The sequence below is a fragment of the Pteropus medius genome, unplaced genomic scaffold (assembly GCF_902729225.1).
Source record: "Pteropus medius unplaced genomic scaffold, Ma_sr-lr_union100, whole genome shotgun sequence".
Lineage (NCBI taxonomy): Eukaryota > Metazoa > Chordata > Mammalia > Chiroptera > Pteropodidae > Pteropus > Pteropus medius.
Genome location: NW_024354503.1, coordinates 2,388,163 through 2,414,096, shown reverse-complemented (window position 1 = coordinate 2,414,096; position 25,934 = coordinate 2,388,163). Strand labels below are relative to the sequence as shown.

Sequence of the window (25,934 nt, the reverse complement as noted above, 5' to 3'; positions counted from 1 at the left end):
CATAAGTGACGGTCTGTTCCTGACTGCCCCTGACACCTGGAGAGGCAGCATCAGACAAAGAGGCAGGCCTGAGGGCTTCTAGCATGACCTGCTGGGGCCCATGACATGGCCGGGCATGGAAGGGTTAATAACAGCAGAAGGGCCTGAAAAGGAATAGGACTCAAATGGGGGGGAGGGGCTTAGGGTGGAGAAGACACTGAAAGAGGGGCCCCTTGAGCCAGATGCAGGATGAAGACCAGCCAGGAGGTAAGGAAATACCCCCTCCACAACTCCAACATCGCCATCATCATGATGACCACGGAGCACCTCCTTTACGCCAGGCACCGTGCAGGCCATGGACAGTCAGGATCACATCTAAGTTCATCTGAGCCTCCCCTTCGAAGGATGCATCACTGTCCCCATTTTGCAGATAAGCAAACTGAGGCTCAGTGAGGACGAGTTAGTAGGCCAATCCCTTGCAAGTTGGTGGGGAAGGCGGACTTTGATTTCTGGACTGTGTGATCCAACTTTATTGATGATCTCAAGGAACCTCTTAGGAGTCCACAGTCTCAGGTGATGGGGTCAGAAAGCGGGGAGCGTCTAGTCCCAAGGGTGGCAGCTTGGAATCAGGGAGCAGGCATGATCTGGTCTGCAGGTGGGAGGCTGTTGCCAAGGATGGGGAGTGGGAAGGGAACAAGGCCACCTGACACCCAGCCTGGGGTTCTTCCACCACAATGTGTGGATGGCTTTGCAGCCTGAGGAGTGTCAGGAGGAGGGTGCTGCCTGCTTCAGGAGGTATGTAAGGTGAGCCATGACAGTCACTTCACCTCAATGGGTTTTTCTGGGCTTCAGGTAGAGGATGGTGGTAGAGACTTCTTGCCTGTGCATGAGACCATTCTATGAAATCATGGAAGGCTTCTGAGAGGAGGTCAGCCACCATCCTGGGAGGACCAGGCTCTTCTTCCTTACCTGTGATTGTACAGGCCTCCAGGCCAGTGCTACCCTGGGAAATTGACCGGTGCTGATGGGCCAGGCAGAGATGCTTCCATTACCTGCCCTGATGGGACCATCCAGACCAGTCTTTATTACAAGTGACTGTTCATTCAAGGCCTTCTGTGGGCTGGCCCTGGCCTCTGACCCAAATGCACCTCACTCCACCCCACGGGGCCAGTCTGCTCACCGTCAGCCCATACCTTCTTGTCTTCCACTGCCGAGCCTTTGCTCTTGGCCATACCCTTGCCTGGAATACCCTCTCTGTAAAGATTCGAGCATGGTGGGCAGGCAGAGCAGCAGGAGAGAGGCCCAGAGTAGGAAAGATTTGTTTCTTAAATGCCTCCTTCACCTGCCCAAGCTGCTTCTTCTGCCCAGGATGCCCACTTTCTTCACCTGGAAAATTCCTCTTTACCTTTTGAGGCTTAGCTCAGGTTTCTCTTCTTCCAGGAAGGCTTCCCTGACCACTATCCTCCTTCCCCAACTTGGATTAGATGCCCTTTCTCTGGGCTACTCCTTTCCAGAATGTGTCTGATATGCTTTCTTAGCCTGGCTCTTGGATGGAGGCAGGGGTCCTGCAATGCTGGCTGCTGAGTGGAATATGGTGGCTGCTGGTATCCAGTATGACCAGGAGACAGCTCCCCACCATACCACGGTCTGACATAGCACAAAGAGAGACCATGTCAGATCGTGAGCAGGTGGCCTGTGCCAAGCTCACAAATGTACCGGGCCAGGCTTGCCTCAGAGCTGAGCCAAGAGCAGCCTTCCCAGGCTGCTGGCTGTGCTACTCACTCGGTCCATCTGGAAGACCACAGGACCATTGGCCATAATCAGGCCCAGCTCCCTGCCCCAATCAGCCCTTAACAACCCAGACCCACACTGGAGCTCCTCTTTACCAGGAATCCTGTGGGGGTGGCAGCGATGGCAGCTGCCTGGGGTGGCCCCGGCAGATCCGCTGACGCTGGGAACAGGCTCAGGAATTCCTGCTCTAATGGAGAAATTGGATCTGGAACCTCAAGCATCTCACCACGCTGGCACTCACCCCACTAGGATGGGCTGCTTCCCTGACGGGGTTAAGGTATGTGGTGGGTGGTCCCGTCCCCCCATGCTGACTGGTGCTCCTGATCCCTTCCCTGCTGGCCTTCTCTTCCCCACACTTATCCCAGGTCTGCAGCCTCAGTGACCTCATTTAGGTAATGGGAGCACTAAACGAGCCTTACTCACAGGTATGGATGCAAAGCTCTTAGCATAAGGCCTGGCACAGTCAGCTTAGCTCAGGTGAGGTTGGTCCCACAATTTTAATCATTCTTTGTTACCCTGAGACCAAAGGGACTGGGAACAACTCCCAGAATAACCTCTGGGGTCGGGCGGCATGGGCAGCTGCATTTGAACAGGGGTAATAATCATAATCCTGACTTTCAGCTACTGAGTACCTACCATGTGCCAGGCATTGTGCCAGCTACTTTTCACAGGTGATGCCATTTGTTCCCCATTTAACAGATGAGAACACCGAGGCTCAGAGAAGGGCAGTGACTTGCTTGGGGTCACCATGGAGTTGGTGGCAGCACTGGGATTCTGGGCGCCTTCTGGGACTTCCCACTGCCTCCCATCAAAGCTCTGAAAATCCCTCGTGCTGGGCCTGGCAGGGAGCATTAACTTGGCCTTATTTAAAGTTGCAATTATCTGTCCCATTTCCCGCTGGTTACGACTGAGCTCTCCAGGGAAGTGGGAAGACCCTGATGGAGGCTGCCACGAACAGGGAGATTCTAAGGACTCCTTCCTAAGCCTGTGACTGAATGAGCACAGAGAATGTGTGCTGTCTCCTCCTACCTGTGTTTTTCTCTCCTCTGCCCCCACCCCAGGGAGCTGACCAGGCCAGCACAGGGGCGGGGAGGAGCATGCCCACGGTGGGCAGACTACTCAGTCCTGCAGAGGCTGTGAAGAAGTCATGCCAGGGTCTGAGGCATGACAACAGCACCAGGTGTAGAGATGGGAAGCCTGAGGCAGCCTGGAGGTTGGTCCAATACCCCATGGTGAGGCAGCAGTGTGTGGGACCTAAAACTCAGTGACATGGACCCGGAGAAGGGCCCCAGAAAGCTCTCTGAGGTGGAAAGATGGAACTGGGGAAGGGCCCAGGGGATCAAGCAGAGAGTAACAGTGCCCACGGGCACTGTTTTCAATGGGCCAGTGTCTCCCGAAGGCCTTCAGAGGTGACAGAGTACAACTGGAACCCCGTTCTACAGACGAAAAGCCTCAGGACGGAAGGTCTGGACCAAGGCTGTGTTTTGGCCACTCAATAAAGTAGCCAAAATTAGTGCCCAAATTGTCTGGCTCCCAGCCCCCTACTTCCTACTGGGACAGAGAACTCTTCAGGCATACACCCACGCCCCTCTCCCACACGCAGTCCTCAACACTCTGCCCACCTCCACTCCTCCGATTTCAACACACTCCCTCGCTGAGCACCTACTGTGCGCCTGCCGAGGCCACAGCCCCTGCCTGGAGGAACCCACAGACTGGCGAGGGCGACGCCCAAGCAAGCAGCTCTGGTTCTTGCTGTCAGAGTGAGGAGCACACACTGGGCAGTGAACAAGAGGACAGGAGAGCAGGAGCCTGGCAGTGAAAGCCGGGTGTGGGGTTCAAACGCCAGAGAAGCATGGTGTATCCCAGGGAGCTGAGAGTGTGGGCTCAGCAGTCAGAACTATATTTGAACCCCACTTCCTAACCCAGGGACCTCAGGCAGACCACTTCCTTCCCTTTCTGAGCAGAGGAATGAGAATAACATCAGGACTCACCTTGCAGGTGGCTGTGACAATGAGGTCATGCACGGAAAGCACTTAGCCCAATGCCTGGCTATAGTAAGTGCTCGGTAAAATATTGCCTGTCGTTACTGTAACTCAAATTTCTACACAATTTGGCACAAGGCAGTCACACAATAAATGGAAGTTATGGTAATGTTATTATCATCGACATTAGCCAGGCCCCTCTGGTCAAGCTGGAGGCAAACTCTGGCTCCCCTCACAAAGATGTCCACATCCTAATTCCCAGAACTGGTTACCTTATATTGCAAAAGAGACTTTGCAAATGAGATTTAAGTTAGGGATTTTGAGATGGGGAGATTATCCTGGATTATCCAGTGGTCGCAGTGCAATCACACGGGTCCTTATAAGAGAAAGACAGGAGGGTGAGAGAGAAGAGAAGCGAGGCTGGGAGCAGAGGTTGCAGTGATGCTCTTGGAAGACGGAGGGATGGGCTATAAGCCAAAGAGTGCAGGCGGCCTCTAGAATCTGGAAGAGGCCACAGAAACAGATTCTTTCCTAGAGCCGCTGGAAGTGTAGCCCCGTGGACACCTTGACTTCAGCCCAATAAAACAAACCCATTTCAGACTTCTGACCTTCAGTACTGTAAGAGAATACATTTGTGTTGTGTTAAGCCACTAGGATGTGGTAATTTGTTACAGCAGCAATAAGAAACTAATATACCATCCTTCATAAAGAAAGTGGCCATCTCCTGCACACCAGCAACTGCTTCGTCCTTAAGAAGCCCACGCCCATTCCTACCATTGAGTAAAAGCGCAGCCCCTTTGCTGAGAGGGGGCGGTGGTGCAGGGTGAGGGGATTCTCGGCCAAGGTTGAGGAGAGTCCTCCCCTCTAGCACTTCCGGTCTTGCCTGCCCATGTCTGTGCATCCCAGAAAGGCTTGCAGCTGTGGCAGGGCGGATGTTCATCCCATGTAACTGGGCACTGCTGGGCCCAGCAACAGTTGCTGTTCTGGATGGATGGGAGAGCAGGTTGGGGGTGGGCTATTCTTGGGGCTGTCTAGCTAGTGTTTACCATGTGCCAAGCCCTGCCCAGGACCCAATTTTCCCAAAACCTGGGAACTATCATCATCCCCATTTTACAGATGAAGAAACTGAGGCTCAGAGAAATGATATAACTTGCCCAAGGCCAACCAGCAGGATGTGGTCTGGCTTTTGCTTGCACAGGCCCAGGTACGGGTACGAGCAGCTCCAGTCCTCCCTGGGTACCCCATCCACTCCCAGGCCACTGACAGGCCTATCAGGCAGTGGACCTCTGCTGCAGGCTGGGCCACGGAACCTGGGACTACTCCCTGCCCCAGCACTTTCTGGACTGCGGGGGTACGAATCATGCCCCCTTGTCTGCCTTACAGAGGTCTGCATGGTAGCTGAGGTCAGAGGCATAGGAGGACCCCCAGCAGAAAGCCGGACTCCTGGTGTAGGAAGAGACACTCTGAGAATCACGGAACCAGCACCGCTAGATAAACGCCAGCCCTTTCTCACGGTGAGCGGTGATAGCCTGTGCAAAGCTATCTCCTGTATGACCTCACTCAGGCTTCCTACAGCTTGCCATCACATTCCCATTTCACAGAAAATAACCATAATGGGAATGATTATGATAATGGCTATTTGTGGAGCCCCTGTCCATGCCAGGCGCTAAGCTAAGAGCTTACTGATGTTCCCTCATTCTGTCCTCTCACACGTCCCCTAGGAGAAAATGTCTAAATCAGCCTCCTTTAAAACCAGCACACTGGGGCTCAGAAGCCCACTTGTACCACTCCCGTGGCCTTTGCCAATGTCTTCCCTGTACAGAGGGGGAAATGGGCCCAGAGAGGGTCCTGGCTTGCTCAAGGCCCAGTGAGTCAGTGCAGGGGTGGGCTGGGAACCCAGGTCTCCAGGCCTCCAGAGGAGTCTGCCTTCCTCTTGGTCACAGGGCATCCCTCATGTGACATCCTTGGGAGGTAGGAGATCCAGCTAAAGGCCCTGGGGACCTGAGGGTGGATGTGCTCAGTCTGCCCAGTGGGGTGGCATATGGCTCTGAATCTACCTTCTCCTGCCTCTAGTGGGTCACCAAGATCCTGGACATCAGCACCTGGGAGCTGGGAAGCCAGAATTGGGGATCTCCAATGGCCCGATTGGTGCTATGGGGGACAATGCCTATACCCTGGCTCCTCCCAGGAGATGTTCGCCTCAGATGACTTCCCGGTGGCATTGGTGCCAGGCTGGGAGGAGGGAGGAGGCAGGCTGGGCGTCTCTGCCACAGCAGGCTTCAGAGCCCTGCGCGGAATCCCAATTGAGCTATTTTTAATGTGCTTCAATTTTCATTTTCTTTTATTGGAAAACACAGATGGTGACTTGCTGCCCCTCACACACACTGAGCAAGGCGCCGACAGGGAGAGAGATGTGCAGCAAACACATGCATGCCTCTCCCATGCCTGGGAAACTCGAGCCGGCAACCAGGTCCTGTGGCTGCTCCAGACCTCAGTTTCCCCAGCTACAGAATGAGGGTGGCTGAGGTGGTCCCCAAAGCCCCTGCCAGCTCCGCGGTCTATGAGGGTCTGGGCTAGAGCAGGAGACGAGGCTCCAGTTGGACACTGGCAGCAAAGGGTGTCCTGTGTAAGGGAGCACATTGCCAAAAAAAAAAAGAGAGGTAGGGGACAGGGCGAAGGAAGGACAATTGTTGGCCATGGGGATGATCTTGGTGACACAGCCACCCACACTTTGAGGTTTTCGAATTTTCCGAATGAGGAAACTGAGGTTCAGGAGACCAGGTGCCCTGCCCAAGAGCCCAGTGGCCGGGGCGGCTGCCAGGCTGGGAGGAGGGCGGAGGCAGGCTTCAGAGCCCCGCGTGGACTCCCAGTTGTGCCGGGCACTGACTCAGGTCTGTGAGAGCACAGCTCCCGTTCTCGTTCTCAGCCCCCTCCTCATCGCTCCCGCCCAGATGTTCCGTTATTTATTTTTCTCATTGTAAAAGCAATACACGCTCATTAAAGGCAATGTGGAAAATGTAGACAAGTCAGAAGGAAATACAAAGTACGAAATAATAATCGTCTCCCCCCATCGTCCCTCCACCCTTCACTGCCACTGCCGACATCTTGGCGTGTACTTTGCACTCTTTCAGAATTTTTTTTTTCATAATTTGTGGTGCTTTTAACATCGTGGTGGAACAGGGTAGCAGCTGGCTGTGCATCACAATGGACTTGAGTGCCTTTAAAAAACACTAGTCCTGGCTGTCCCTTATTCCATAAGATGGAAAGAATTAGGATCTTGGGAATGGGCTGGCAATGGGCGGCTGGGAATCTATATTTTTAACAAATTCCCAGGTGATGTTGAGCCTGGATCAGCCCACAGACCTGCACTTGGTAAGATCACGGCAACCAGACAGCTGAAGCCACCTGTCACAATTGTGGTCTGAACTCTGTGGCCTTGGGTGACTGAATTCACCTCTCTGAGCTGCAGTTTCCTCATGTGGAAAATTGGGACCCTCCTTTGCAGAGTTGTGGGGAGCATGACAGAAAAAAGCCAAGTAGGATCTTACACCCATCCAAGACATTGCCTCCCTCCCAAGGCTGTCATCATAACTGTCCAAAGCCACCAGCATCAGGGGCCTAAGGCCACTTTCTTAAGCTGTGGCTGGTATAGTGGAAAGGCCCCAGGAAGAGAGAAAAATGGGTTGTAACAGTGGGAAGTGACCACTGCAGGCCCTGGGGTGTGCTCAGCTGGCCTGGCCTCCATCAGTCTCATCTTTCCCAGTTATGTTAGCCCTCCAGGACACAGGGACATGTGTGAACCGCAGACATGTGCTGGCCCTCCTGTGGCCAGCGAGACAGGAGGCAGATTCTTGGGGGCTCAGACATTGGGAAGAGTGGGAAGCTGCTGCCTGAGGACAGGGGTGAGGCCACCAGGAGCAAGGGAAGAGGAGCGCTGGTAAGGCAGGAGGAGCACAGCAGATGCGGATTAAGACCTGCTCTGCCTCCCCAGAATGTCCTTTTCACACAACTCACACCTCATCACTCCAGGATTGTCGGTGGCTCCCCATTACCCACAGGTTAAGGTCCAAATGAGACTGGCGGTCATTTCCACCAAAACTTAGTGAGAACCTACTATGGGCCAGGCTTCTGGAATGAATCTCTTACCATTTCCATCTCTGCTCCTGCCTGCCATCCCTATTCCATACAACAGCCACTCCTGTCCTTAAAGACCCAGCCACCTGCTGCCAAGCCTGGAATGGGTCTTAGCTAAAATCCTTCCCAGCATACCCTACCTCCCAAAATCCTACTCAGCTCTCAGGGTCTGGCTCAAAGGTCACCTCCTGGGCTCCCCAGCCCCACTTTCTGTGTGTCCCCAGCCCTCCACCCACCCTGGGACGTAATTGTTTCTGAATGCCCCAGGCCCATCAAACAGTGGGGTCTAGGAGGGCAGGGTGGGTCAGATTACGCTCTGTCTAAATAAACCAAGCATGAACCTCTCTAAGTTTCAGCTTTCCAAGCTGTAGAATGGGTGGGCTGTGTTATCTATCTCACCTGCCTAAGCAGTTTGGCATCTATAGCAACTTAGAGGATGTAGCTGCAGTTTGAAAACTGTAAAGTGCATAAGCCTTAGGTCGATGGGCAGAAAGAGTATTGAATGGATGGGATTTGAGGCAGGCCCTTGAGATTCCCCCCAACACACACACACACACACCCACCCCCTGCTGTTGGCCGGGCCCAAAGTCTGGCTTTGCAGGTCGTGGGCTGTAGGGGCCGCCAGGCAAGGGTGGTTATGGAGAGCAGCCCCTCCTGAAGGGGCTACTGTCATCGAGGAAGGTGCGCTGCTAATTGCCTCTGTGAGAACATTGCCCACACCTCCTCTAAAGTGTGTCACAGAACACACAAGGGAGGGGGGACTGCTTTGAATTCTCTGCGCAAGGCTCAGAGACACATAGAAGGGTAGCCTGAGGCAGAGGCACGGAGGGTGTGGTTGGTGTGGCCACGGGCCAAGACTCCTTAAAGATGACAGTGCAGTGCTTCACAGTTTGCAGGGCACTTTCCCCTTCATTGCCTCCTGTATTTCTTACAACAGTCCTGCCACATGGACATTCATTCATTCATCACGCCTTTGCTAGCATCTGTATGCTGGCCTCAGGCTACAGGAATGAGGTCCAGCCCTGGGGCAATGCAGATAATGGGAGGGGGCCAGGAAGGGCTTGGGGCAGACAGACCACCATTAAGTGCAATAAAGGGTAACAGGTCCCACAACTGAGGTTGCACGGGGGAGGGAGGAGCACACGAGGGACACAGAGAAAACAGGCAGAATCCTCATCTTACAGGTAACGTAACTGTGGTTCAGGGAGTCCAAGGGTTTTGCTGAAGTCCCCTGGTGACTAGTGGCTGTGCTGTGTTCTTTCAGGACACCTTATGGCAGGTCAGGAAGTAAGCAAGGAAGATAACTGGGGAAAACTTATTCCAGGCAGAAGAGTAAGTGCAAAAGATGTTCATTACCTGATTAAATTTTCTGGTGGGTTCATTAGCTAACTACTGGATGGGCACCATGGTGTCCTGCTTTGTGGATGTCCCGGAGCCCTACTTCAGAGGCAGCACCCATACGAGTGAGTGCTGGCTGCTACTGGATACACAGGCTGTCATGCAAGGACTGCCTGGTGCCCTTATGAGGTGCTGTCAGTTTCCCCGCCCTTGTCCAGCTGCCTAGGAAGCCCAATCCTCCTTGACCCTCTGCCTTTTCAGGTTGGGGTCCTGGACATCTGGCAAGGTGCTTTCCAGGTGTCTGGGGCCATCCCCCAGCTTTTGGGATCCCCATACTTAAAAAATAATAGCTTACGCATAGTGAGCACGGTTAATTTTTAGTAACATTAGGATCCCCATTACGCAGGTGAGAAAACGTAGGGTCAGAGAAATGACACCATTTGCTCGGGGTCCCACAGCTGGGAAGTAAAAGAGAAGAGATTTAGATCTACAGCTGACTGGAGTCTGCTTCTAACTTCCCTTCTAGAATGCCCTCAGCTCTCTTTCTCATCTAGTCAAATCTTATCATCCTTCACAGGCCTTTGGGGGACCCTCCTCAACTGGCCCCAGTCACCTTAATGTCTGCATGTGGGTCAGCGGGATCCTCCCAGTGGGATCCTGGGGTGGGGCTCTCAGCACAGAGAATGACTCAAGCTCTGAGTCCCCTTAGACCCCGCAACAGCAGCCCACTCATCATCCACCAGTACCAAGAAAGCCCTCCCTTCTCTCTCCGACAACACCCGTGCCATTATTCTGAATTCTAAAAACAGTTTTTAAGTGGAAAAAAGTATATGCTTATTATAAGACATTATAGAATATAAAGTGAAAAGGCAAAAGTGAAAAGGCAAAAGCTCTTTTTCCAGAAGTAGTCACAATTAGATATCATTTAGATGTTTCGCTGTGCAAAAAATGCGTATAGGGAGGCATAAATGCATACTTATCCCTTTGAAAGTCACAAATGGCATCATACTCGATGTACTGTTTGTAACCTGCTCTTAACATATCATAGACATTTCTGACCCTGGTACAGAAGGTTCCGGTGCATTTCTCCTACTGGTGGCTTGGTTATCTAGTGTGGGACAGCGGCCTCATGTCTAAGATGCTTGCATGTGGCCCCTCTCCACTCGCCCCGCAGGGTGTCTGTGAGGAGAGACTGAGGTAACAGGTGTTGGGTTGCCAGCCTGGCCCAGGGCAGGCTTTCAGGAATGGAGAGAGGAGGGACACGGGGTCATCGGCCGGGACCAGCTGGGTTCCAAGGTGGAGGTGGGGTCAGAGCGTGTCTCTGGGCTGGAGAACATCCTCCCGCTCCCCCTTCTCCTACAGGCCTGTCTCACAGGCCCGCCACCCCGCCCAGCCGGCCGCTTCCCCTGCACCTCATCAATCTGCAGACGGCTGGGACAGCGCAACCCAGCTGGACACCCTCCGGAGACTCCCCGATAAAGCCAAAAACTGGCAAAGGAAAGGAGGCAGGGATGTCTGGGGTCGATTCAGCACCACAGGTCCTGGGCCCTGACCTGTCTGAGCCTTGCCCCGAGGTCCTGGGGGTCAGTCTGACCGAAGGCTTCCTGTGCCTGTCTCGGGGGACCTTTCTAGTCCAGCCGCCCAGCTGAGCTTCCTGCCTCCCCTCTGGACCTTTCCACCGCCCATCCATCCTGAAACCACAGCCGCACAGACCTTTCCAGAACACCCCTTTTATCATGTCACTCCCTGCTTGTGGCCTGCTGGTGGCTCCTCAGTGCCTGTGGGAGAAAGGGTAAGCTTCTTCCCCCGGAATTCCTGAGTCAGCCCGGCCACTCCTTCCATCCTGAAGTCCCCACCCCCACCCCGGGAGCCCTGGGCTGCACTGGTTTGTCTCCTTTTGCTGCATGTCCCACCTCCCTACTTTGCCTGAGTCTATGTAGTGAACACCCATGTGCCCAGAATGTGCGCTGTACCCCCACAATGGTGTGACCCCAGGCACGTCACTTATGCTCTTGAAGCCCTTTCTTCTCCTCTGATAAAGAACTACCTTTTGGAGTTGTCCTGAGAATTGCATAAGATGAGCTACGCACAATGCAGGCACAGTGCTTGGCCCTTCACGAGGGCCAAATAAACATGGGCTAAATAAACTTGGGTCTCCTTCCTTTCTTCCTTGTGAATAATAATAATAGCAGCAAACACACATAATGCTCGTGCGAGGCTAAGTTGGAAGCATTTACATGTATTACCTTATTTAATCTTAACACTCCTATGAGATAGGCACTGTATTATTCCTATATTTCAGATGAGGAAACTGAGGCACGGAGCAGTGAAGTAATTGTTCAAGGTCATGTGACCAGCCAGGGCAGAACTAATATTTGAACCCAACGCATCTAGCTTTCCCAGGGAGCCTTCTCAAAGCCAGTGACATGGCTCTCCTCTCAGTCCTGTGTCATCCCTCTGATAACATGGATTCAGAAAGTCACCCTGAGGGCAGTGGACTGGGGGCTGGGAGAGGGTGGGAGACCACAGGGGCAGGTGGATCTTTCTGAGGCTCTGGTTCTTCCCACAGACGATTGTTTGGCTGAAGGTAGCCTCCTGCCCATTCGATTTGGAGATTCCCTCTCCTGCGCCCATCTAAAAATACTTGAAAACTGTAAAAGTGAGTGAAAATAAATTTGGGGAAGGCAGGTCAGTGCAGCAAAAGGAGAGCCGAGAGCTTTGTAGCTTCCACGTGCCTTGGATAAGTCCGTTCTCTTCACTGGACCTGTTATCTCACGGGGGGGATTTCGTGGGACCTGACACTGCATTCTAGAATACTACACAGTGAGAATGTTTCTCCTTTTCAATTCTCCTCAATCCCCTGATCCCTCAAAGAGAAGCCTTGCCTGGGGGCCGCTGAGACGCTGCCTGCACACAAGCCTCGGGCTCAGGATCTGCTTCAGAAGCTCCTGCCCCTCACCTCACCTGCCCCTCACCTCACAGGCAGACCTCTCACTTCTGCCTTCCTGCCTGCGGGCCTCTACCCTCTCACAGACAGCAAATGGGGAAATGCAAGGATGATAACCCCCAAGAGCAGCCTTGTCCAGTGAGGGCAGTGGCAATTCTGGGGTCCATCTACATGGCCCCACATGACGTGCTGGTGAGATCGAGTGCCGGTTGCCCACGGCAGCAACCAGTTCCTGTAAACTGTCCTTGTATTACTTTTGGCTGCTTCCTCATGCCTTTCTGGTCTCCCAAATCCTGTCCCAGGCTCCCCTCCTTTCTGTGGGCACCCGGCTGAGAGAGCGAGCATCAGGCTTGAACTGTACCATAATCTCCTTGCCCTCTTCCTGTTGTATTTATAGTTACAGTTACTTTCTGTTTCTGTCAAGAGATACAGGTGTTTTATTACGGCAAAGCTATGGACTTTTCTTAATACATTGACAGTAGCTCTCCCTTATCCACGGTGCCACTTTCCGTGGTTTCAGTTATCTGTGGTCAACCATGGTCTGAAAGTATTAAATGGACAATTCCAGAAATAAACAATAAATAAGTTTTAAATTGCACCCCGTTCTGAGCAGTATGATGAAATCTTGCACCGTGCAGCTCCATCCTGCTGAGGACAGCGAGAACACGGCTCAAGCTGGTAGAAATTGAGACTGACAAATGGGAACCACAGTACAAAAGGTTTCTGAGCCTCTTCAAGCCTTAACATTTTGATTTGGTTTGGGGACATTCCTGCTACCTTTGTGGGTTGAAAGCACTTTCTGGGTGGCCCGTCTTTCTCCTGGAGTGGTCACAGTGGGTCCCGTATCTGTGGGGTGCCCCTTGAGAAGCCCACAGATGCACTGGCATACAGATTGCTCAGGCCCAAGATTTGGGTCTTGCAGTGGCCTGGGACCCCCAGGGGCCCAGCACCCACACTAATCTGTGTTAGGCTCGCATAAGGGTGAAGCCAGGGTTGGGGAGCAAGCTCTAAGTTTTTCCTCTTATCTCCCCAATCCCAGCACCCTCCGGGCTCGAGGTGGAAGTTTCGGGAAGGCCCCATCACCACATCTGGAGCTCATTACTCCAAGAAGCTGCAGAGGCTGAGGATATAAATGGGTCCAGCAAGGGTTTAGATAAATACGGGGATGATAGATCCGCACCAGGTTATTGAGGGGAAGTGAAAGGATGTTCGGGGAAGATCCTTAACCTTGTCAAGCTCCCCCAACAAACTGTCCCCCGGGGGGGCCTGTCTACTCAGCAGCCTCATCTCCTGCCTCTCCCCCACATGTAGCCCAAGTGAAGCCAAAGGCAGAGAGGACTCCCTCTCAGGACGCCAAGCTTTTGCCTGTGCTGACCCCTCTGACTAGTATGTCTTTTCTTTCCCCTTTCACTGGGCTCAGGGAAGCCTTCCCTGACCACCCAGGCTGGGTGTAGCACCGGGGCTTCCTTCACCAGGACGTGGGACTGACTTGTATGTCTGCTGAACCTACTTAAACTGGCCACGAGAGCCTACGGGAGGGCCCGAGGTGTAGTAGTAAGTTCACAACAGTAGTGGCCAGGATGTGTGCCAAGCATTTCGCATGTACCAACTCATTTAATCCCCACAACAACCTGGTGAGGCAGGTCCTCTGATCATTCTCATTTTAGAGATAAGGAATCTGAAGCTCAGAGAGGTGAAAGGACTTGCCCAGGACCACACAGCCAGGGAGTGGGGGAACTGGGATGCAAACCCAGGGCTGCTAGACTTTGGAGCTCATGCTTTCTCTTCCACGCCATGATGGCCACGCAGAAGTTCGTGAAAAAAGACTGTTGACTGGAAGAATGAATGAGAAACAAGATCCAACTCCATCAAGCCCTTTTCAGAGGCTCTAACTGGAAAGGGAGTTTTATTTCCCTTGTATGTCTACATGGTAGGAACGTTGCACGGTGATCTTTCTGTCTACACAGGCATAAAGATAATCATAAATAACATTGGTCGAGTGCCTCAGACATGACGAACATTTATCACATTTAAGCCTCATGGTAACCCTGCACGGCAGGTTTCATTCAATAGACGGGGAAACTGAGGCCAAGAGAAGAGAAACGACCCACCCAAGGCTGTGGAGCTAGTGATCAGCCAGGGTCCGAAGCCTGTGAGTGGAACCACTGCCCATAAGGTATTATTCTAGACCAATGTCTGATTTTGGGAGAAGCTGGTTTTCTCATCTCTATGATGGGTACGATGACCCCAATTCATTCACCTCTTCACTGGAGACTTATGTCCCTCCAGGACAAAGAGGTGGCCCCTGAAGCTCAGTAGCTCAGAAGGGAGCTGAGCAGTGATATCCGCAGCGAGCACGCCTCACCTCATGCATTATCCGAGACAACTGTCCTTGATCCTATTCCTCCTTACTTTCAACACGGGGACAGCAAAGCTTAGAGAGGCTAAGCACTCTCTGGCAGAATCAGAATTTGAACCCAGGTCAACTCATGTCCCTGCAAGGCAGAGGTGTGGAACCTTCTGGAAAGGTATGAAGGTGAGGAAGGTGAGCACTGATGAGCAGGCTGAGGATAATAACTCCCTCAGGCTGCACCGAGACTTGGAAGAGAAGGTAGAGAATGTGAAGGAAGTCAGCTCCGTGGTGGCCAAAATGCTGATGTGGGCTTGGGCCTGGGGTGAGGGCTTGCCTGGGCAGGAAGCAGCAGAGATAACGGGGATCCTGTTACAGCACCGGGGGATACTTCCAGGCAGGTGAGCACACATTAGCACTCCTCCCTCCAGGTGCCCCATCATCCCTGAGTACAGAAAGCAGATAGGGGGTGGCCAGCAGGTGAGATCTCAGCCCCATCTGCCCTGGTGGATTACAGGCTCACTTGCTGTATGACCCTGGGCAGGCCCTGTCCCCTTTCTGGGCTTCAGCTTCTCCACTGGCAAATGAAAGGCTTGGATTAGACTGGAGTTTCTCAAACTTCAGTCATTCCTGAACTATTTTTAGGACTTTAACCACGTAACCCACATAAACTACACTTTTAGATTGACTCACCTGTTTTTTCCTGAAATAAATTCATTAGTAAAGGAAAAATCAGGTTACTACTATAACTAGAAAAAAGTCAGCATAGATTCCTATAACCAGAAGTAGTTTGGCGAGTTGGTTAAGAACATGGGCTGTGGAGCCAGCTGCCTGGATTCATAATCCTTGCTGACACACTCACTGTGTGACCTCGGGCAAGTTACTTAACCTCTCTGTGCCTCAGCTTACTCATCTGTAAGCTGAAAATAATAATGCCTATATTGTGAAGTTGTTATGAGGCTAAAAGGAGTTAATATTTACAAAGCAGTGACACTTAGTAAGTGCTCTATATGTGTTTATTAAATAAAAATAATACATAAACCATATGCAATGAAAGCAAAATGATGCCCTGGCATTCTAGTTCCCTAGTAGGGTCTGAGCTTGAGGCCTGCTTTTCCTTATTGAAAAGGGAGATTAGGGGCTGTCAGCAAGGTGTTAGAGACATGTTGGCAGGAAACAGAGACTTTCTCCATGAGTAATCAGCAGGCGTGGAGGAGAAGGCAAGGGGAACTTTCTTACCGTGTGATTCAGTGTTATTTAATGCCATTTCCGTGTTCCTCCTAGAGTCTGCTCTGTCAGACACTCGGGTAAACACGGGACTAAAGCACGTCTCAAGTCTGGTTCTGATGATCTGGGACTCCAGGAAGAGAAAAGAGCAAACCTCCGATGCCATGGAAGGGTCCGGGCCATGGCACCTACCCTGCCCCACGTCCCTTCCTTCTCCTGCCCCTTGCCGGCTGAAAACCCTGTACTGTGGCAGCCAGTACAGGGTTGTCTGGGTTTTCTTGGTCAGCCCCAGTTTAAACTATCCCGCTCCATTTCTTTCCACGGGGAAGTGGCACACGGTAGAAGTTAAGAGTAAGGATTCTGGACTTCAAATTTCATTTCTGATCTGCCTTGAGCAAGTCACATCCTGGCTCGGTTCCATTTCCTCATCTGCCAAGAAAGATAAAACTACCCACCTCAGAGGGCGCGGGGAGGGTTAGGGGAGGGAGGTGGGAATGGAGCGTCAGCACAATAACGCAGGTTAAGGGCTTAGACAGCTCTGGGCACAAAGCTAAGGACACAATAAACAAGTCGTTATAAATAAATTCAGAAGTTGAGAAAAATGTCCTTTGTCAAACCACGTGTCTTGATGACAGCAATTGTAGCACTTCATGCATTCTCTCCTCAGACCCATTCTTCTCTCTGCGTGCCCCAGGAGGCAAGGACCAGCTGACTCATCTCAGCACCTCGGCCTCCGATGTAGGGCTGGAACCCAGCTTGCACACCTCAGCCCCCGACCTCCATGCCTCTTTTTTTCCAGGGCACCAGTATGTACTGGGATCCACCACAGTCATGCATACAAAGGAATGGGACAAGCTCTGAAGACAAGGAGCTCATCGACAAGAGGCCCCAGGACATGTATGGCCTACCCTGCTGGTTTTCATAAAATACTATATACTCTGCTATTTCTAGAAAGAATTGGAGGGAAGTTTATTTTATATATTTATATAAATATAAATATAAATATAAATATAAATATATATATATATATATATAAAGCAGCCAGAAAGCCCTTGCAGGTAACTGTCCCATGAACCCGGGATGAGATAATGACTATAATCAGAAAACAATGTTTGCTCTGAGCTTCCCAGTAGCCAGAGTGAGAATAGAAGCAGGTTGAGAGGGGAAGATGAAAGGAAATAAGAACAATAGTCAAAACTTAGAACTTTTATGTGTGGAAACAAACACATTGAATGCTCACAGTAACTCAGTGAAATACAAATTTACTTTCCCCATTTTATAGATGGGGAAACTCAGGCAAGGGAGGAAAAGTAACTTGCTCAAGTGGCTAGCAAACAATGATCCAAGATTTGAGCTGGGAAATTTGGCTCTAGAGTCACACTAACGCTTAGCCAAAGTGCTATTCTGCCAGCTTTTTCCTGTGCTTTCACATTGAATTTGCACAACTCTACCACGTGGGCATTACTATTTTCCTTTGCCAAATGATGTAACCGAGGCACAGAGAGGTGAAGTGACTTGCCCGAAGGTACACAGTGTGTCAGTGGCAGAGCAGGGCCTGCCCGATTTCACTGTCCTTCCCCTCTAGCTGTCTAGCTCAGCTCCAAAGCGCGATGGGTTCTAGAGCTCATGCCACTGGCAAAAGGACAAAAAGAGTTCATTCCAGGTGATGAGACAGGTCACACCTGAGTGGCAGCGGAATCCTGATGGCTTTCCCACAGGCCACCCCTGCTGACAGAGGTCCCCGGGGTCCGGCAATGCCAGCTCACAGGCCGCAGCCCACTCCAAGGGGTTTGCTTTGCTCCCCTGGGTGGGGGAGTCATCTCAGAGCCCTGCCCCTGGCCCATGGCAGTGGGGTTTGGAGGTTCTCAAGTTGACCTACTCGGACAACGAAGAGCCCCTGGGACAGCCTGTTCAGTCCAGAGGTCACAGACCCTGATGGAATCTGACCTCAGTCAAGTCACTTCATTGGGTGGGAGGATGGAGGGGCAATTCCAAGGACTAATTCAGTAAAAGCACTTAGTGCAGTATCTGGCACATAGAAAGTACTTAATAAGTTTTAGCTATTATTAAAGTAATTAACCTGGCCCAAGCCTATCTGTGGTCCACAGCCGCTCTACCCAGGATGGGAAGATGCAAGCCTGACTCACTGGGGCCCTGGCCCAGTAACCGGGTCGGAACAAAAGGCAGTCGTGTCCCGTCCACTGCTCTGCCTGGGTTTCTGGTATAAAGTAGCTGCTGCAGAAGCATGAGTTTTAATCCCAGCCCTGCCTCCAGCTATGTGATCTGGGGTCAGCCAACCCTCCTCTCTGGACCTCAGTTTCCCCTTCTATAAACTCAGGGGCTTGGTCATAGGGGCTTGCTCACTCTGACCATTGGCTACTTCATCCTTTATTTTCATCTAACTTGGCGACATTCCCTAGGAAGGAGGTGGGTCTGGACCTAACCCCTTTCTAGAAATGAGGAAAGCAAAGCTGAGAACAGAGGGATTTACACTCCGAGGCTGTGGTAGATGAGGAGGGCGCAGTGGGAAGTGTGTGCACGTGGCCTCAGACAGAGTGGGTGTGCATCCCAGCTCCTCCACTCCCTCATTGGAAGGTCATGATAATGCCTTCCTGACCTGACTTTTCCATCCTTAAAGGTGGGAGTGAGAGACCCCCTTGCAGGAGGTGGTCAAGATTAGGAGTGTGGCCAGAGGCCCTAGCTCAGTTCACGGCCCACTGTAGGTGGTCAATGAGGAGGCTTTGTTATTCTTTCATAAAAGGCCAGTTTCATCATCTCATCTCTCCCCTGCAGACAACTCTGAAATGGCTGGCTTCCTGTTGCTCCCAGCATGAGGACATGCAAGGTAAGGCTTGGCCTCATCCCACCCCTCTCGCTCTCCACCTCTTAGCTCCAGCCTCTCTAGATCCCTTCAGCCACCAGGAATCCACACTCCTACTGGGTGTTTGCCCAAGCTGTGTCCCCTCATTGGTGCACCCTCCCTTCCCTTGGAGCCGACTCATCTTTCAGCCTGCACTCCTGTGTCCCATCCTCCAGAAAGCCTTTTCGGACCTTACCAGATCCAATCCTCTCTTACAATGTCTTCTGAAGTAGTTTTCTAGGATGCGATTGTCCCACGTCTGTGAGGTTCTTCGACGACTGTCTGCTCTGCCACCAGGCTCTAAATTCCTTGAGGGCAGACATCTTTTGTGGTCTTCCCACTGCCACACCCCGGCCCCAGGCCCAGGGCCTGGCCCACAGCCTGGTCCACAGCAGGTACTTGGTCATTACTGAATTTTGATCAGAAAAGAGCTGATTCCTATGTGGTTGGAGGTCTTTCTCACCAAGCCTTGGTGGCACATGGAGAGGTTAAATTGATTCCACTGTGTGACCACTTTGCAGGTTACTTGTGGGATGTGAAAGGGTCTGGGGAGACATGCTTTGAAAGATAAGCTGGAGATTGTCACAGAAATCACATGAGTGCCAGCTAGACACACCAGGCTCATCTATGGGTAGACGCCAGGCCCCTCCTGCGCTGCTCATCTGCCCGAGGCCCAGCTTGGGTCTCACTGGACAACATCAACATAGGCCCCCCCTGCTGAGCACCTGCCGTGTGCCAGGCCCCTGCACCAGTGGTAATTATCTCATTAAATTCTCACAACCCCGTGACATAGAAATTGTCAACTCTTTTAGAGATGAAAGAAACTGAGGCTCAGAGAGGTAAAGTCACTGGCCTAACGTCGCACTATTAGAAAGTAGACAGGGGTGTGTGTGGTTTGGATTCTTGATTTTTTTCACTGAGGTATAATATGTATACAGTCAAAGGCACAGACCCTCAGCATTCAGCTTGATGAAGTTACCAAATGTGTATCACCATGTAACTACCACCAGAAAGTTCCTAGTGTCCTTCCTCATCGATACCCCTTTTCACCACATGCGATCACTATCCTGACTTCCGTCACCGCTAATTAATTCTGCCTGCTTTTAAAGTTCCTAGAAATGAAATCATTCGGTGATCTTTGGTCTGGCCTCTTGCTCCCAGCATAATGATTTTGAGATTTATCCATGATGCTTCGTGTTACCAGCAGTTTGTTCTTTTTTATGGCTGCATGGTATTCCACTGTGTGAGTCTACCACAGTTTATTTACCCAGTCTTTGTTGATGGGCATTTGGGTCTTTTCTAGTCTGGGGCTATTATGAGCAAAGCTTTCTATGAACATTCTAATCTAGTCTAGTACCTGCCTAGGTGAACACGTGCACTCATTTCCTTTAAGCATTTACTACATAGGGAGTGGACTTGCTAGGCCGTGGGGCAGGCATATGTTTAGCTTTATTAGAAACTGCAAAATTGTTTTCCAAAGGGGTTATATGACCGATTTTATTCACGTCACTGCCCCAATCTGTTTCTTAGGGAAATCATGATGAGGGGTGATTTTATTATTCTGGCTAGAGGGCATTTATTGTGTTGGTAATGAAATGCGATTTGATTCTTTTTAATGCTATTGGGTGATTTCCATTAGAAACGAATTCACAGATCAATGATACACCTTTTGTCAGACCTCCTATGTGCCATTTAGGGGTTCAGATAAATGTGGCTCCATTAATGGACACCGAGTCAAGCTTCCTGAGTCAGAACTTAGGGGCCCAGTTCAGAAGCAGATGGAATTACCATTTGTAGACATGTAGGAAGAGGCTGCTACATGCCAGGCACTGTACGCGGAGCTTTTCTTCATCCCCTTTAATCTTCTCAAATGTATTGTGAAGTGGTAATGATGATTCCATTTCACAGAGGAGGAAACTGAGGCTCAGAGGGGTAAAGTGCCATGGTCTGGGTCTCACAGGAGGCAAGTGTATGGAAAGGGTGCCTCCTGGTATGGGAGGTCAGTAGCCTATCAGGACATTGGGGACGGCCTACGCATTGTTGAGCCCTGGGTTGATGTGACCATTAATAGCCAATGCATCTCCAAGAGTCTGATGCCTGGCTTAGAGTCTATGCTCATTAAAGGCTTGTTGGCAACTGAGTGACCCAATGAGTGTAGCTAATGTCAAAGCGGGAATGGAACAAGGACCTCTGGACAAACCTGGAGGTTAATTTCTCTGCCCAGAAACACAACATCATAGCACACAGTATAGAGTTGATAAACTCCATCCCCCTTCTGATCTGTGAGGCTCAGGAGCTAGGAACGCTGTGTGCAAAGCTCCAGCTCCTGGCTTCGCTCCCAGCCTTGTCCACCGACATTCCCTCCATTACCCCTGGCTACTGCTACGCTTGCCCTGCAATCAGAAAGGGCTGTCTGTCTCTAACCGGTCTTGTTCTGGGCATCCTCCTATATCAATCCATACAGGCCAGGAGGATAATGTACATGGGCCCCAGCCTCGGTCTGGCTCTGGCGTGGACCCCCACCCACTCACCCAGGGGCTGTGGGCAAGCCCTTCATTCTGAACTTCGGTTTTCTATCTGTAATAAGGCAAGTTTTTGAGGAAAATAAAACAGTGCAGAGGTGTGGGGTAATGAGGATGTGCATGGGCCTTGGAGGTTCAGACCAGGTTCAAATCCCAACTCTGCTACTTCTCCGCCAGAGGCAGGTGTCTTAGCCACAGGGCACTTCAGCATTCTCATCTCTAAACCAGGGAGAAAAACAGAGCCCCCTGCAGAGATGGGCACAGAAGGCGTGGCACTGGCACGTTTCACGCTCTCATGCAGGTTAACTATTCTTGCTGCTCTTGCGTTACTATTATTGTACTGAGCCAGAGCCAATGTGAGAAACCGATGGTGTTTTCTTGCTAGGAAGAAAACCGGGCTGTCGGAGAGAATACATCCTGCTTCCCCTGAGGATTTTTCACTCTGAATCTCCAAACAGGAGGAACAGATGGGACACACAGTCCATTTACTCACTCGACAAGTATTTAAGTGCCTACTATGTGCCAGGAGTTATTCTAAGTGGCAAGCAATGAGTGCCTAATGTTTAACTTTAACTACTTTTAACTAGGGTATCAGCTGGGGGTAGGGGTAGGGAAGACGGAATCCCCTTATCTCTCAAGGAGAGACAAGACGCCTTGGGATTTAGATAAGAGGGAGACTGGGGCGGGGAGTTGGGGGGAAAGCAGCCAGGTGTCGAGAGGGGAGGGAAAACAGACGGCTCCAGGAACGCAGTTTTAAGGAGTTTTACTTAAAAAGGGGCATAAAGTGGAGGGGATGAGACTCTGGAGGTGTCAGTTTAGGGAGACAAGTCCCAGCAGCCCCAGGGTGAGAGAAGAGACGTCTCCCAAGGCTGCTGCTGGACGGAGATCCTCAGGAGGGGATCAGACGGAATAACAGGATGGGGGGCAGGTCTCCGAAGCCATTGCCAACCCCACTGTCCACCTCTAGCCTCCTCTCCAACAGAGCCAGGCCATTGTTACTGGGCAGAAGGAGCCCAGTGAGGGTAGGACTTCCCCCTCCACCGCCGCAGGGGAGGCCCAGAGCATGGGGAGCAGAGGTGGACAGAAGGGAGCAGGGTGTACCAGCCAGGGTGCCAATCCTCACTTTCGACAAGGGAAGAAGACTTGGCAGGCCAGGGTGGCTCACACGAACAGGGTGGCTCACACTCTGCCGGTGCCACATTGAGAGATTTACATGTACCACCCCACAACCGGGGCGGGAAGGTTCCGTTCTGCTCCCCGTCTTATTGATGAAGAAGATGAGTTTCAGAGAGCTGAAGGAATGCGTCCAAGGCCACACACCAGTAAGTGAAGGAGCCGGCATAATGCTGCTGGGCTCTATGTGGAGAGCTTCTAGAGCTAAGGTGGGTGGAGCTCTCGAAGAGCTTGCAGGGGCAGGGAAGGGCCTTCCAGGCCAAGGGAACAGCAGGAGCAAAGGTGGGACGGACTGTCTCAGAGGGAGGGAGAGTGCAAGGCACGGCAAGACACTGAGGGTGGCAGGAAACAAGGCTGTGCTGGGCTTGGTGGGTGTCAGCTGGGCACAGGGCCCCACCGTCTGGCATTTAGAAATGTACGGAGACAGTATTGGTCTCGATAATGACGACCTAGGCTCACAACCACGCTTGCTCGCTGCTGACACTACAGCAGTGGCATCGGCAACCTATTGGAATGCAGGACCCCAGGGCCACCGGCCCTCCCCTGGAGGACTGTCGGGGCATGATGACCCTGCGGTGGCGGAGCTACTAGCATTTCATAGCTGGAGCCTGGCATGCTAAACATCCTGCAATGGGCAAGACAATCCGACAAAAGGAAGAAGTGTCCTGACCAAAATGTAAATAGCAACTTCGTTAAAAAAGAAAAAGAAAAAAAAGAAAAAGAAAACGTGTATTAGACTAATCATGACACGCACTTCCCAAAAGAAAAATACCCCAACGACAATTGTCGACGAGAATTCCATTGAGGCCAAATGATGGGACGTCAACTAGATAGAAAGAGCCTGGCCGCACTGGTACCATTGAAAAAGATCTCAGGGTCATTGGGGACCTCGAGCTGAGTATAAGGGAAGCAACAAAAGGCTCAGGCAAATCGTTTGGGCCTGAAGCTTCAAAAACGGGGTTTATTTAGATAATCCCTCCCCAGGCCTCCCTGCCTCAGCGCCTGGTTTCTCTAAGGATTTATTTCGTGAAAATGTCTCTCTCAACAAGTAAGTTATCCTACGCTGAGCCGATGAGGGAATTCTTCTCTGCGTTCAAAACCACAAACCCTGGGCAGCCCTTCTGCGGTCCAGCACAACTTTCTGCAGCGTCAGGTTATGAATCACTCATCAAATCCGTGTCTGACTCCAGGCCGGGCTGGGTGCATGGGGGAGGGGGGCATGCATTCCACTTCCAGCTCAGGGGGCCGTGTGGGCTGGGCTGGACCAGTTTCTCCTGACTCTGAGTCCCCAGGGGTCATCTCTAGAAATGCCCAGACTGGGTTAGGTCTCATCTACTGCTCCAGGCCCTCCACACAGATGAGCTCCTTGAGGCCTCAGAATGACCAGGTGAGCTAAGGCTGGTTAGCCCATTTCAGAACTGAGGGGGCAAGCGGGGGAGGGTGTGTGTGACATGGTGAAAAGGAAAAGGTGGCAGGACTAAGATTAGAAGCTATAGGGGTCTGACTCCAAAATCCTGAGCATGTCTCAGTGTGCCTGCCGAGGCTACTGACCATGCTGCTTACTATTGATGCTCCGGTGGTGCCATCCCTAACCTGCCAGGCTACAGAACCCCAAGGTATGACCTTCTGAGGACTGTGGGGCCACCTCAACCTTTGGGGCTCTTCTATAATAGATTGAGAACACCTCCCTTCCCCTCTGCCAAACTCAAGGCCCAGCTCACGTCTCATCTCCCCTGGAAACCTCTATAGCAGAGCCCTGGCACATAGTATGTCCTCAGTAGGTGATTGTTGAATGCAAGGGATGAATAAATGATCAAAATCACTAATAATAGTATATGTGCACCATAAATGGCTACTGAATCAATAAATGAATGGATTGATGGGTGCGGTGTGCTCCTAAAACGGGAAAATGTAAGGAACTCATATACAGATTTGAATCCTGGCTCTGTCACTTACTAGCTGGGTGATTTTGGGGAGATTACTTTACTCTGTAAGCCTTGGTTTTCTCATCTGCCATATGGGGATAATGGTAGCACCTACCACAAGAAGTTGTTATGAATATGCAATGGGATAAGGGACCAGCAGAGTTTGGCACAGCACCTGGCACCTGGGCATTCTCGAGAATGGAAACTGTTAATCTCACGACCATCCTTATTATTTACAACAGATGCTTGAGGGCTTGGGACCAAGAACATTTGAGGTTTCCTGACTTTGAAGAAATCATCAACACAGATACGGACAGAACAGGCATTTTTAAGAACAAGAAAATGTTGAAGAGAGGATGGGAAGCAAAGACCAGACTCCCAAGTGAATAAAGCCATCTGTGCTTCTCTCTAAATGTCCCCAAAGTGAAGGTTGGGCCAGGCTGGGTTCCCAAAGATCCTTCCAGCCCCAGAGTGGGGATTTCTCGTCTCTGAGATGAGTTGGTGTTTTTCATTTTAATGATTTCCTTAGATCCTGCCTCAAAGAAGCCATGAACTCAAAGAGTTCTTCAAGGCAGGCTGATAAAAGCCACATTACTCTGGCCTGAGACCTAGCTCCATTTTAGGGTCTACTTAGTTTTAGATGCATTGGAACAGCCTGCGCATTATCATAACTCCCTCCAACTTCCAAGGTCTTGTGGGGGCGTCACGCCAAGTTGTAAAAGATTCTAGGATAGAGGAGGAAGTTATTTTTACAGGCAGACAATGTATTCATTCATTCCTTCATTCATAAAACATTGATTTGAGGGCCCACTGGTAAAAGACCCTGTGCTAGGCACTGGTGGCCCAAAGATAACCAAGATAAGAAAGTCTCTACATTCTAGTCTAGTGGTGGAGGGCAGCGTGGACAAAATGAACCATATTTTAGTGTTATAAAATCATCTGCAAGACAGTTGTAGATGAAGGGCTGAGGGTGGGTAGAGAGCAGGATATATATACTCAGGAAGGAACATTAGAGTTGGGCCTTGAAGGATGACTAGGAGTTTGCAAGACAGAGACGTGGAAGAAGGGCATTCATTCTAGGCAGGAGCTAGGACCTGAACTATGGTCTGGGGGCATAGCAGTTTATGACATGTATGTATGAAATCTAGAGCTAATGGATGCAAATGACAAGGACAGGCAGGGAGGTCAGCAGGGGCCAGCTCACCAAACAGTTGCATTAGTAAACTAGAGGGAGGTGTTTGACTTTGAGGTTTTAGATATTAAGGAGCCCAAGTTCCCAGCATAGGAGTAATATGGTCTGAACTGCGGTTTCGAGGACTCAGTGGTTACGCTTAGTGGGGTCCAGAGGAACTTAGATGACCCAGGAGAGGACAGGTATGGCCCTGAGGGCAGGTGGTGGCTGTTGGGATAAAGGTCAGGGAATAGTTGGAATGGCTAGGGAGAAAGGGAGGCACAGGTGAAAAGAACCATGCTGGCTCTGGCCCAGGTACTCTCTCCCGAGAGCCACAAGGCAGCCAGAGTAGGAAACTGAGGCACTGGATGACTGCTCAAGATTCCTAGTCAGGTCAATGGCTGGATTCACAGACACCCAGAGGCTTCTGGGGGGAGTCTCAAGTTCTCGGTTATGCCTCCCCTTTAGAATCCACTCAGAGAGCCATTGCCAAGGTGGCAGCCGACATCTCTGAGCCAACCAGCGGCCCCCAGCC

At 51.3% G+C, this 25,934-nt stretch overlaps 1 protein-coding gene and 1 long non-coding RNA gene across 6 annotated transcripts in view; one reads left to right on the top strand and one right to left on the bottom strand.

Annotated features, from left to right (window-relative positions):
- The window catches only part of EPHB2 (EPH receptor B2), a 181,191-nt gene that overhangs the window by 133,646 nt on the left and 21,611 nt on the right, over positions 1-25,934 (bottom strand). The gene's annotated exons all lie outside the window — the stretch shown is intronic.
- LOC120596210 (uncharacterized) lies at positions 23,539-24,641 on the top strand. The gene is made up of 2 exons (XR_005651108.1): positions 23,539-23,690; positions 24,471-24,641. It is a non-coding gene; the product is annotated as an uncharacterized LOC120596210 (long non-coding RNA).